The sequence below is a fragment of the Bos taurus genome, chromosome 2, assembly GCF_002263795.3.
Source record: "Bos taurus isolate L1 Dominette 01449 registration number 42190680 breed Hereford chromosome 2, ARS-UCD2.0, whole genome shotgun sequence".
NCBI lineage: Eukaryota > Metazoa > Chordata > Mammalia > Artiodactyla > Bovidae > Bos > Bos taurus.
This window is the reverse complement of record NC_037329.1, coordinates 103,221,745-103,235,467: the sequence shown is the minus strand read 5'-3', so window position 1 is coordinate 103,235,467 and position 13,723 is coordinate 103,221,745. Positions and strand designations below refer to the sequence as shown.

The 13,723-nt window shown below is 39.4% G+C and overlaps 1 pseudogene; it reads right to left on the bottom strand.

The window, feature by feature from the left end:
- Window positions 1-882: 882 nt before the first annotated feature.
- Window positions 883-2,676, bottom strand: LOC112442261 (small ribosomal subunit protein uS14-like; annotated as a pseudogene).
- Between the last annotated feature and the right edge of the window lie 11,047 nt (window positions 2,677-13,723).

Below are 13,723 nucleotides of genomic sequence, written 5' to 3'. Positions count from 1 at the left end.
CTCAAGTTGGCAAGAAAGGAAAAACTACCAATTAGTTAGTTACTGTCAAAACTCCTTTTAGAATGATGCCAACTGGAGGCCACCAAAGCATCTTGCAGTTGGGACTGGCTCAGCCAGTTTTTCCTTGTGGTTTGGAATACATTGCTTTATCTTCTGTTGAGCACCAGATGAAGAAGTTGGCTTCTGTTTAGGGGCCATGTTGTAAGAAAACTATCTTCGGTGTCTGAGTAGCAGAATTCTATTTAGTGCATCTGATTCTCACACTATGAGAAGCTCAGAGGAGCTGAGATAAACTGAGAGAACAGATTCATGTTTTTGCTTTTACTTGTCTTGGGCATACACACTCAGCATATTGAGAGAGATGGCAGGTGGGATTTCTGGCTCCATCTTACTATTTTTCTGTCTTTCTTGCTACCTTTTGCCCACCTTCCCAAGGTATATAGTTGGATTTCCACACACAAAAAATGTTAATAGGTATTTGTAATGCTGCTTTTCTATGCTGGCAGTGTAGTAACTGGCTATTGTATTTTTTTTCCATTTTCCCACAATGAAATTGGAAAAAGTTGATGGATTTTACATATCTCTTAATGTCTAGTGGCAAATAATGTCCAGCTCTATTCCCACCCCGAGTGGTGCCCCCTGCAAGTTGCCACAGTTGATGAGCCTGCCCTCAGAACAGCCATACCCAGCACTGTTCTTACACTAGTGAGAGACATTCTCTGCTGCTGCTTTAGCCTAAAGCTCTAGAGTTCCCCTCCCAAGGTCTATAAACGCTCAGGCAGATTATGGAGCTGGGCTCATTAAAATCTGGCTTTCAAGCAGTGGTGGTAACAGAATATGATGCTATCACTTCTATTTTCATTTTCTGAACTGACTGTGGCATTACTCACTGGAGACACACTGGACCTTTTGAACACGTTTTTCTGCAATTAACTTCACAGATGTAAAAGTGCCAAGAAGATTTTCAAAATACGGCAGAGCAAATTTCCAAATCTGGTTTAATAATACAAAATAACTGCTGTTTGTATGTAATAAACAACAGTATGTAAAAGAGGTAGACTTATAAATGCATTAAATAAATAAACTATTTTTAAAATAGGTAGAGAAAAATTTTTAAATTGTTAGCACTGAGCTTTACATAAGTAGGCATTCATTAAATATTATTCCCTTTCATTTTCTTTCATTTTTAATCCTCCATATTTAGAAGACGGGTTTTTATAAAGGACTTTGATGACAGAAAGGGGGAAAACTGCTTGGGTAAGAAGGATAGTCCTTGTATCACCCATTTCCTTGTTTATTCTGGGAAGGTCATGAGGCACAACAGAAATACTCTGAATCAGACAAACCTCTATTGACATCGAAGCTAGCTGTGTGACCTTAGGCAAACTATTAAATTTTCTGAGCATCAGCTTCTTATTCTTAGAATAAGAGAATATTCTGAATATTTAAGGCAGTGAATAATTACACTGCCTTGCAGAATCATTGTAACAGTTTAGGATGAGGTCACTGAATTTGTTTACTTTTCGTTCCAAGCAACCGTCTTAATAGTGTAGATTTTGTGGCAAGTGCATGGGCTCTGAACCTTTTTAGTGATTTCTCAGTGTAAGCCAGTGATTCTCGTTTGCCTAACCATATTGTTTACCTTAGAAAATGAATACACCATTTTTGCAGATATAGGCATCCTGGCTACCAGAGTGGTGAGGTCTCATCTTAAATTATTATACCTCAACTCATGAGTGTGATTGAGTTTCACTCCTTCCAGAGATGAACCTGATTTTCATGTGCAGGTAAAATGAAGTTTTGAGCTTGCAAAGTTAGAGACTAGAAGCTGAAGGTTACATATTCCGCATGGTGAGGAATTTTACCCATGGAGACCTTGACAGAATGGGCAAACCTCTTTCCAGACTACTCTGCTTCTGTGTAGCCATTAAAATTTAAATTTAATCGTTATTAAAGTAATGACTGGACATAATTTAAGAATAAAAAGTAGTACTTTACTTATAATGAAAAACTCCCAATTCCTGCTATTTCAACCACTTTCAACTCTTTAAGCTATTTCTTCTTCTTCCTTTCATTGTCTGGTGGTTTCTAATTGTTCATTTGTAAAGAATACATTACTGGGAGCTCTGTTTCTGGACAGGGTTGGCCAGTTAGTGGACCCTGCCACAGAGTGATAGGATATGGGGCCTGGCTCTCACACTAGGATACTCTCGAAATAATTTCTGAAGGCTTTTCTTTTTTTGAAATTTTTAACTTTTATTTTATATACAAAGAGCTAGTATTATTTCTGTGTAAAGACTCTGCCTGCAATGCAGGAGACCTGGGTTTGATCCTTGGGTTAGGAAGATCCCCTGGAGAAAAAAGTGGAAACCCACTCTGGTATTCTTGCCTGGAGAATCCCATAGACAGAGAAGCCTGGCAGGCTGCAGTCCATGAGGTCGCAAAGAGTTGAACATGACTGAGCAACTGATGTGCTGAATGATCCATTCAAGGAAGTTCACTTGGTCCAACTTAATGAAGCCAATGTCATCACTGGCAGAAACACTGCTGACACATATTGAGGCCGCATTTCCAGATGAGATCGTGATAGTTTGAGCATACTTGGCAGGAGCGAGAACCCTGGCTGAATTCTCTCAGATGGCTCCAGTAGAGCTACTGGTGACCCATGTTGCTTTCTCGGCTACAAGGAGATGAAAGGAATGAAGGCTGAAGTCTTTTCTTTTGGGTGGATCGATTTCTTCAGAAAGATAGTCTCCTATTTCCTACCTGATGATATAAAACTGGCTGCACGCATTTTGCGAGTCCAGCAGGGGAAATGTGCTGGTGAAGGGAGTGGGTGGGGTGGGTGGGCAACAGAGTTTTATTAGAGCTTGAGGTCAGAATCTGCCTACCAGTGCAGGAGAGGTGGGTTCAATCCCTGGGTTGGGAAGATCCCCTGGAGAAGGAAATGGCAACCCACTCTAGTTTTCTTGCCTGGGAAATCCCGTGGACAGAGGATCCTGGTGAGCTACAGTCCATGAGGTCCCAAAGAGTCAGATATGGCTGACTCAACAGCAAAAGTTATGAGCTCTTTGGAGAATGAGCTGGACCTTATTCATCTGGTATTCCTTGTGGCCCTGAGCTAGATGTCTTACACATCCTGACACAGAAATGTGTGAGCAGATTGGCTGGGCTATTTGTCTCATTGTTATTTGTTAGGAGCTGAGTGGAGTGTTTGCTTGATACTCCATGTATATTCCTTTGAAAACTGAGAGAGAATGGCTGGCCTTCCCAGCAGAGAAAGACTGCTCTTTGATCACAGTGAATACATTGCTGAGCTTCCAGCTATATGATAGAAAATAAAGGAGTCAGACACATATGTATAAAGTGCTTAAGATAGTTTTGGGTATAAGAACTATTATTATATTTATAGCTATCAATGAGTTGAAATAATTTATTAATTGAACAAATAATTCTTTTGAGCCTTCAGTTTTGCTAAAGTGGTCCTTAATTTGAGTAATAGCCTATCCTCAGGTAGCATACATTCTAGGAGAGACACATGAAAAACTGATAAGCTATACTTAGATTCACAACAGCATCAAAAATAATAAAATACATAGGAATAAATTTAACCTAGGAGGTTAAATTTGATTTGTACATTAAATTTGTACATAAATTTATTAAATTTTAACACTAAACAATTATGTCATTTATGAAAGAAATTGAAGACACAAAAAAATGAAAAAAAATGTCCTGAATCAGAATTAATGGACCCCAAGAATTAATATTGTTAAATGTCCATACTCCCCAAAGCCATTTATACGTTCTGTGCAATCCCTATCAAAATTCCAATGACATTTTTAACAGAAATAGGAAAAAATCCTAAAATTTATATGAAACCACAAAAAGACCCCTGATAGTCAAAATTATCTTGAGAAAGAAGAACAAAGCTGGAGGCATTACACTTTCTGATTTCAAACTTTATTACAAGCTATAGTAATTGAAATCTATACTATAGTATAGTATACTATACTATACTATAGTAATCTATACTATAGTATACTATAGTATAGATATACTATAGTATAGTAAATGGCATGAAGATAGACATATAGTCATCTAGTAGAACAAAACTGAAAGCCCAGAAGTAAAAACACACATATACAGTCAACTAATATTTGACAGTGGAGCAAAGATGACTCAGTGGGGGGAAAGATAGTCTCTTTAAAGAATGGTTTTGGGAAAACTGGATAACCACCAGAAAATGCAGAAAACTGGATAACCACCAACCACATGCAGAAAACGAAACTGGACCCATACATTACACCATTCACAAAAATTAACTTGAAATAGATAAATGACTTAAATGTAAGGTCAGAAACTATAAAACTACTAGAAGAAAACATATCTAAAAATCTCCTTGATTTTGGTTCTAACAATAATTTTTTAGATGTGATACCGAAAGCATAAGTAACAAAAGCAAAAATAAAACAAGTGGGACTACATTAAACTATTGATTAAAAAAAAAAAGCTTCAGCACAGTAAAAAGAAACAATCAGCAAAATAAAATGGTAACCTCAGAATGGAAGAAAATATTTGCAAACCATTTATGTGATAAGGGGTTAATGTTGAAAATATATAAGAAGCTTAGACAACTCAATGGCAAAAAACCAATCCAATTTAAAAATGAGCAGAGGAACTGAATAGACGTTTTCCCAAAGAAGACATACCAATGACCAAGAGATATATGAAAAGATGCTCAACTTCCCTAATCATCAAGGACATGCAAATTAAAGCCACAATTGTACATCATCTCACATCTGTTAGAATGGCTGTTATTAAAAAGAGATAAAATAAATGAGGCTGTGGAGAAAAGGAAACCCTTGTATATTGTTGATGGTAATGCTGATGCAGCTACTATGGAGAACAGTAAAGAGGTTCCTCAAAAAGTTAAAAGTGGAACTAGTGTCTGATCCAGCAATCCCACTTCTGGGTGTATATACAAAGGAAATGAACTCACTGTCTCAAAGAGATATCTGCACCCCCAGTTTATTGGAGCATTATTCTCAATAGCCATGATGATCTCAGAACAACCTAAATGTTTGTCAACAGGTGAATGGATAAAGAAAATGTGATATATATATACATACACACACACAATGAAATATTATTCAGCCAATAAAAAGACGGAAATCCTGCCATATGCAATAGTAGGGATGAACCCGAGGGCATTATGCTAAGTGACATAATTCAGACAGAGAAAGACAAATACTGTATGTTCTCACATATGGACTATAAAAAAAGCCTAAACCCAAAGAAACAGAGAGAAGAATGGTAGTTGCCAGAGGCTTGGAAATGAGATAAATAGCGTTTGTCAAAAAGCACAACTTACAGCTCTAAGATGAGTTAGTTTTGAGAATTTAGTGTAGAGCATGATGAGGGGATTGATCAAGGTGGTGGAGTAGGAGGACATGGAACTCACCTTCACCAACAAACACTTTAAAAATACATCCACTATGGAAGAATTCTCATGGAAGATCAACTGGAAACTGACAAATCTTTGTACAGCAAAGGCTATAAGACAGATCCACACATAAACAATCAGGTTGCCCTGGGAGTGAACTCAGAGGAAAAAGGAGCATATACAGGCACAGACCCACCCTGGAGAGTGAGTGGTAAGAGTCAAAGATTAGTTCCTTGAATCCTGGGTCCTACACAAGGAAGATGAGCCCCCTTGACTGGTTGGAGGACTGCAGGGACTAAAAGAAGGGCTGCAGGAAGCCTGGACTCCTCTTGTGAGGAGTGTGCTTTCACTGGCTTGACCCCAGGTGAGGCAGATGGTGAACAGATGTTTCTCAGGATCACCTCAGTGAGCACCCAAGCCCAATCCTAGTGAACATTCCATAAAAGGTTATAGCCCTGAGGTACCCACAGTTTAAGGGTTAGAGCCCCTAACCCTGGTTAAAGTGCCAGGCCTTTGGATTTCTTTGTCCATGTTTGTCTTTGTCTGATTGTTTTGTTTGTGTTGGCTAGTAGGGGTTGGCTCTTGGATGACTACAGCAAAATTTTACTAAACCTGATATGAGGGACTTCCCTGGTTGTCCAGTGGTTACAACTCCATGCTTTCACTGCAGGCGGGGGGGGGGGGGTCAAGTTCGATCCCTGGTTGGGGAACTAAGATTTCACTTACTGAGACACGCAGCCAAAAAGTAAAATAAACCTGATATGAATGAGGATTCTCTGACTCAGGAGATAAAAGACATTGCTCTGTGACTATAAAAATTGTCTTAGAGAGGTGATGGGATTTTTTCACCCATGCCTGGGATGATTGTCTGGAGGTATTGATACAGGCATCAATTCTTCTGTGCTCAGCTTTCTTTATAGTCCAACTCTCACATCCATACATGACTACTGGAAAAACCATAGCCTTGACGAGATGGACCTTTGTTGACAAAGTAATATCTTTGCTTTTTAATATGCTGTCTAGGTTGGTCATAACTTCCCATCCAAGGAGTAAGTGTCTTTTAATTTCATGGCTGTGGTCACCATCTGCAGTAATTTTGAAGCCCCCCAAAATAAAGTCAGCCACTGTTTCCACTGTTTCCCTATCTCTTTGCCATGAAATGATAGAACTGGATGCCATGATCTTAGTTTTCTGAATGTTCAGCTGTAAGCCAACTTTTTCACTCTCCTCTTTCACTTTCATCAAGAGGCACTTTAGTTCTTCTTCACTTTCCGCCATAAGGGTGGTATCATCTGCATATCTGAGGTTATTGATACTTCTCCCAGTAATCTTGATTACAGCTTGTGCTTCATCCAGCCCAGCATTTCTCATGATGTATTCTGCATATAAGTTATATAACCAACCTAGACAGCATATTAAAAAGAAGAGACATTACTTTGCTGACAAAGGTCCATCTAGTCAAAGCTATGGTTTTTCCAGTAGTCATGTCTGGATGTGAAAGTTGGACTATAAAGAAACCTGAGTGCTGAAGAATAGATGCTTTTGAACTGTGGTGTTGGAGAAGACTCTTGAGAGTCCCTTGGACTACAAGGAGATGCAACCAGTCCATCCTAAAGGAAATCAATCCTGAATATTAATTGGAAGGATTGATGCTGAAGCTGAACCTCCAATACTTTGGCCACCTGATGCGAAGAACTGACTCACCAGAAAAGACCCTGATGCTGGGAAATATTGAAGGCAGGAGGGGAAGGGGGAAACAGAGGATGAGACGGTTGGATGGCATCACCAACTTGATGGACATGAGTTTGAGCAAGTTCCGGGGAGTTGGTGATGGACAGGGAAGCATGGCATGCTGCATTCCATGGGGTCACAAAGAGTTGGACCCAACTGAGTGACTGAACTGAACTGAACTGAAATCAGCTTCCAAGTTTGAAATTCCCCTTACTCCTTAAATTTTGCCTGGGACCCTGGATGAGGAGACAAATTTGAGAGCCTCACATCTTGTCTTCATGCTAGTTGGCTTCACAATAAAGTTCTTTTCTTTCTCAAAAGCCAATGTCATAGTATTGGCTTCTGTGCATGCCAGGCAGCGAATTCCTGATGCTTAACAGTGTTTATTAACCTTATGTGGTCATTATTTCACAATGTATATCCACTTAAACTTTAATATGTTATATGCTAATAATATCTTAATAAAGCTGGAGATAATCTAAATAAATAATTAGGAAAAATCCCAGAGGATGAAACAGAATGCAAGATAAGTATTTCTATTGTTAAAGAAAATAACAGAGACCCAAAGGAATCATCTTGCTCAAGGGTAGAACAAATTCTTTGTGTACTCAGAATCCAGGGCTCCTTCTTTTCAGGTGTCAGGGGTTTTAACCAATACACTTCTGCTCTTGTTTTTATTCTACCTCAGAGAGCTGCTCTGAAGTCCTTTCCTACGTGTAACTCAACTATTTCCTCTAAGAGGTGGGCTCACTCAAAGGTTTGTTTCCTCCTTGATAGATTTTATTTTTAAAGATGTGCTGACATTTAAGGACAGGTTTTATTTTTATGGAAACGGGAAACATATACTACCCAGGATACTTTTGATAATTTTAGCTGTTTTCAATTGCCCTTAAAGAAACAAGAAGTCCAGAAGACTTTAGCAATAGGAGGCTGAAATGGTTAGCATTATCCCACAAGAAGATTAAAGAGGACAGAGGAAAGTATTAGCACATAATGTAAAATGATGGAAATCTAGGTTAGACCTTTTAGCAGGCTGGATTGTTGTCTTTTGAGGGGTGACTCTGAGACCTAGTAATGGGTTTCCACAATAGCTGCTGATCATCACTGCATTTATACACCTTACTGAGATCAAGGGCAGCTTGTGTTCTCAGTAAAGATGCCAAACTCAAAAAGAAGTTATTTTTGCTATTTTTTCTTAAATCTTATTTAAATAAAAATCTTGCATAGCAAGATAGCATCAATATACTGCTTTTTTGTTTGTAATGTGAAGCTAGGTCATGCAAAGAGGGAGATTCACTTGACTTAACTTGACTACAAGAAGATCAAACCAGTCAATCCTAAAGGAAATCAGTCCTGAATATTCATTGGAAGGACTGATGCTGAAGTTGAAGTTCCAATACTTTAGCCACCTGATGTGAAGAACTGACTCATTGGAAAAGACTCTGATGCTGGGAAAGTATGAAGGCAGGAAGAGAAGGGGAGAACAGAGGATGAGATGGTTGGATGGCATCACCAACTCAGTGGACATCAGTTTGAGCAAACTCTGGGAGTTGGTGATGGACAGGGAAACCTGGCATGCTGCAGTCTCTTTGGGGTTGTAAAGAGTTGGACACACGACTGAGAGACTGAACTGACTACCTTCAATTAGAGTAGTAAAGATTTAAGTAAATACTATTCTTCAACAGAAGTTTACGGACAGTCTCCTTTGGGTAAGGCACTGTGTAAGACCTGGGATACAATGTGACCCAACACATCAAGGATTCTAATATGTTTAAAATCCAGTAAAGGATACGGAGGGATCAAAAAATTACACACAAAAATGTAAATTGCAGCAGTAGTAAGTGCTGTCAAGAAGATCAGCGCAGTGCTATGGATGTTAGAATAGACATTTTTAAGAAAGCGACCAAGAAAAAGAGGGGGTAGTGTACAAGTAGGTACTAACTGGAAGAGGATAGGAGGGATGTGTGAGGCTCTGGCCCTGGGTGGGAGCGAGCATGGTGATGAGGCACTGAGGGAAGATGGTGGAGAGATCTGGGAGGGTAGTATGAAGGTAGGCCTCAGACCATAGTAGGTTTGGACCACAGTAGACTTTGTGGACCATTAAGGAGTTTGATCTTTGTCCTAAAACCCAAAGGAAAGGCATTCAAGGGCTTTAAAAGGAGTGTGTGTGACATCTTTACATGTGTGTTTCAAAAAGATCATTGTGGATACAATCTGGAGAACAATTCGGAAGGCCAAGAATGGATGACAGAGCACATATCACTGATCAGACCTTACTGAGAACTGTTTTATGAAAGCAGCATTCAGTTTATAAGAGAATAAGGCTGTAAAGGATGCCAAGAAATTTAATCTAAACTTCTCCTTTCAGACCAGTGGATGTTACAAACTTTCAGGACAAATGACTTCATAAAGTCTCCCAGAAGAGAAAAATCTACCATATCTCTGGGGAACAGATACTGACATTTGACTTTATTATAGAGGAACCCATTTCAATGTTTTAGAATGCTATGCCTCTTACTGGATAACCTTCACAACAACATTGAGAAGAAAGTCGGTACCATAATTTTGATTTTACAGACATGGATTTTAAGAACTCAGATGCAGAGAGTACTGACATATCCTGGGTCATGAAAAAAATTTAGTACCTGTGCTAATTGGTGTCTTTCCTTCTAACCTTCCAGTTCTCTAAGTTGTCTAGAGGACTTTGCATTCAGAAGAAATGTCCTGGAGCACATAGAGTTGGACAGAATTCAAGTTATAATATTTTAGACTTGTTGGGTGTTTACTTTAAGTTATTCTAAGTGTGAAGCTATACTCTTGACCTCAGCTTATACTTTTTATGTACACGTGTGCATTTTCCACCAATCCCAATATGCTTGTTAACTTTTAAAGATAGGTTGATATACAATAGTTTTATAAATTTATGAGTGGTTTTGCTAAGTTCTCAGCCCTACTCCATACAGACTCACAAATACTGTGTGTTCAGTGTAGTGCAAGTGACGGGGTCTTCAAACGGTTAATGCATGTTAATCTCAGGGAAAGTCAGGTACACAGGCATTCTATGCTGAATTTCTCCTTTTTTCCCCCCTTTGGTAATAGCACATGAATTCTATAAATTGTTTTTAAATTAAGTCAAATTGTATTAATAACAGTAATACTCTTCCCTACAGGTTGATTTTAACGTATCTTATTTGACCTAATTTGTGATATTTACTCTTCATTTTCTAGAGTTTCTAAGAAACTTTAAACATGTGTTATGTTCTAAAATAATTCCTGGAGAATGTCAATGCGAGCACGTTCCTAATTTCTTTCCCTTCCCAATGCAGGCACACTTCTAGCCTAGAATCTGAACTCAGGATTTTCCATTAGCTCCTTTTAAATTGCATTATGAAAAGTAGTTTGAATAGTTTGATTATTCACAATGGTAAGGCATTATCAGAGAAGAAAATAATTCACATCATAAAAAGACATTTCAATAGATACTGAAATGCATCTTTGAGATGCTGGCAAAGCATATAATGCTACATCTGGGTCAATTAACTATAATTACCTGGATAATTTAGGAAAAAGCTATTTATTTTTAACTAAAACTTTTGAGAAACAGAAAACCCTGGACTTTATCAAAATTGTGTATATTTTTGCTTAAACCTCTATACTGTGTCAGGCTAGTACTTCCTGAAAAGATTTCTAACTTTGCCATTATTTAGTCTCAAAGTATTTTTAATTTTTTGGATCTTGTAATTGGCTAAATAGAAGTCTAGAAGAGTGAATTTAGTGTGTAAAATTAGTAGACAATAGTAGAAGGAGGAGCAGCATAGTAACATAGCCTTAAAGTATCTCTCCCCAAATAGTAACTTTACTGGGTAGAAACCTAGCCGATTTGGTTCTCAGTGTTCATCTGTTCATCTGTTCTGAATTCTAAGAAGTCAGTTAGCATTCTTATTACTAATGTTTTGAATTCTTTATCTGATACACACTGTTTGTTTCTGTTTCAGTTATTTTTCGGGGGTTTTCTCTTGATCTTTCAATTGAGAACAGTTCCCTTGCCTTTTTATTTTGTTTAACTTTCTCTGCTTTTATGAATTTAGGTTAAAATTTATCAAGTGCAGTCTTGAAAGGGTGTCCTTATGTGAGAGCAACCCTATACAGTGTGCGTACCTTTGGTAGGAGGGCTGGACTTGATATGAGCAGAAGTCACCTCTGTCTTCATGGTACGCTGGTGGCTATCACTGTGGTAGGGAGGGGGGCTGGAGACAAAGGAGCTAGGGCTGGAGCCAGTTGTGAGGTGGGATTTCCCCTCTGCTCAGTGGCTGTCACTGTCTTATCAGGGGTGGGGTTAGATCCCAGGTTGATGGAGTAGAAGCTCTGAGGATTGGGTCCAAGTTGACTCTGTTCCCTTTAAATATGTGTTCTCCCTTTCCCAGCATTGGCACGCTTGCCGCAGAGGGGAGCCATGTTGGAGCGAGAGGGGCCCATGCAGACTCTAGGCTTGTGACCAGTCAGGGGCTATGGCAGGCCAGCCACAGAGCTCGGGTGGCCTCCAGTGTGCTGCCTGTGCCAGCGTCATCAGCAATGGCAGCCCCTGCTGGATCTGAGTCTGCTTTGTTCACCACAGCAATCAGCCTCCACGACCACCAGTCTGTTGTGGAGTCATGCTGCAGGGCAGGTGGGGCCCGGGTGGCTCTTGGAGAGTATTGGGCATGGGTTGTGGTGGTCTGGCTGCCATCAGAGATCAAGACCACCCCTGGTGCACTGCCTGTGTAAACACCAGCTTTGGCTGCCCGTGCCCGTGCAGATGAAGCCTGAGGTCTGAGTCACCTCTGTGTCCTGTGTCTGAACTCTCTTCCCAGCCAGTCACAGCAGCCTTCGCTCTAGTGTGGAGCCGCAAGGTGAAGTAGGTGTGGCTGGAATGTTTGCATCCCAAGACTGGGATGCATGCCAGGGTGGTCTCAGGAAAAGAGGAGCAGTCCTCAGTCTGCCCTCTCCACCCTGCACTGGGAGCAAGCCAGCACTCACATACTCTTCACAAGCGGGGCTCAGTTAGCTTCCCACAGCCCTCCTCTTAGTCCCTGCAGCCCTTCAGCCAGCTGAGGGGGCTTATCTTCCCTATGTAGGACCCAGGACTGGGACTCCTAAAATGTGGCTCAAACCGCTCCTGTATTCTCCTCAGAGTGGATCTCCGCTCATGTATTCTCCCTTTGTCTGAGACTCCTCTCTTAGGGGAATAGATCCCAGCCTGATTGCTTTTCTTCCCTTCCCTTCCTACCCAGTTACATGTGGATCTTTCTTATAGCCTTGTTTGTACAAGTGTCTCTCTGCCAGTTTCCAATTAGTTATCAGTGAAACTTCTACATATGGATGTATTTTTGATGTGTTTTTGGTAGAAAGTGAGTTCCACATCTTCCCACTCTGCCATCTTGATTGATCTCCTACAAAGAAGGGTGGGTTCTATTAAGTATGGGAAGGTACTACACAAAGGCATGAATATCAGGATATGTGGCCCATTGGTGGCCATCCACACAGCCTGTGTAAAAACACAGACTTGTGCATTCTCTCTTAACATTCATATTAACTCTCAATCTATTTGCATAGTTACTTAAAGACTTCAAGGTTCTTAATAACTGTTTTTTTTACATTGAATTTAATAGCTTCCAAAGCACACCATTGTAGCAACATTTTACTCTAATAAATATATGTGTGTGTGTGTGTTAATTGACACAGAATTTCAGTATATAAGCCAGCATATAAATTTTTATTCCAAATGATATCTAGAAATTTTGCCAGTATTTAAAAAGAACAATGAAGATAATAATAATACATCCCAGTGACATTTATTACTGACCATGAAATTCTGGTTAGGTACAATGGTAACATACATGATGATATAATACAACCATTAATCACACTGGTTCAGGGATACCTGAAATGACACTCAGTTAAGTATTCAATGCTTCATCTTACAATGGCTGAGACTGTGGGGCATATTTTAGTTAAATAATGAGACTAAAGCCACAGTTCAGGACAGTTCCACTACAAAAGACCTTGGTGAATTCTGATAGGAAGCTCCATTTTCTCCTTATTAAAGAACTAATGCTAACTCTTAAAGGACTGTCTGTCTTAGGGGGTCAATCTTAATCAGTTGAGATTCCCTTTGTCTTTTCCTTCCTCCAAGCATACTCTGTGCCAGAAGGTTTGATGTCTGAAAATGACTGAGGGTCTTAATTCCTGATTATAAATGACTCAACTTTTGTTTGACAGGAACACCAATCTCATTCTTTTAATTTTATGCTACATTTTATCACCTACACAACAAGGAAATTTTGCTTGTACTCAGAGTTTAATGAAATCTGTTGTGAACATTTCCATCAGTTTTTGATTCTCAACCCTAAAACCTCAGTGATTCAAATTTAGTCCAAGTTATCTGAAAGGAAACAGATGTCACACATTCCATTCCATTGTCTTTCTATTCTAAGGCATCCTTTAATCTCTCACCATAATTTTAAAACAAACAAACAAAAAATCCTTTAAATATATATGAAAGTGTTAGTA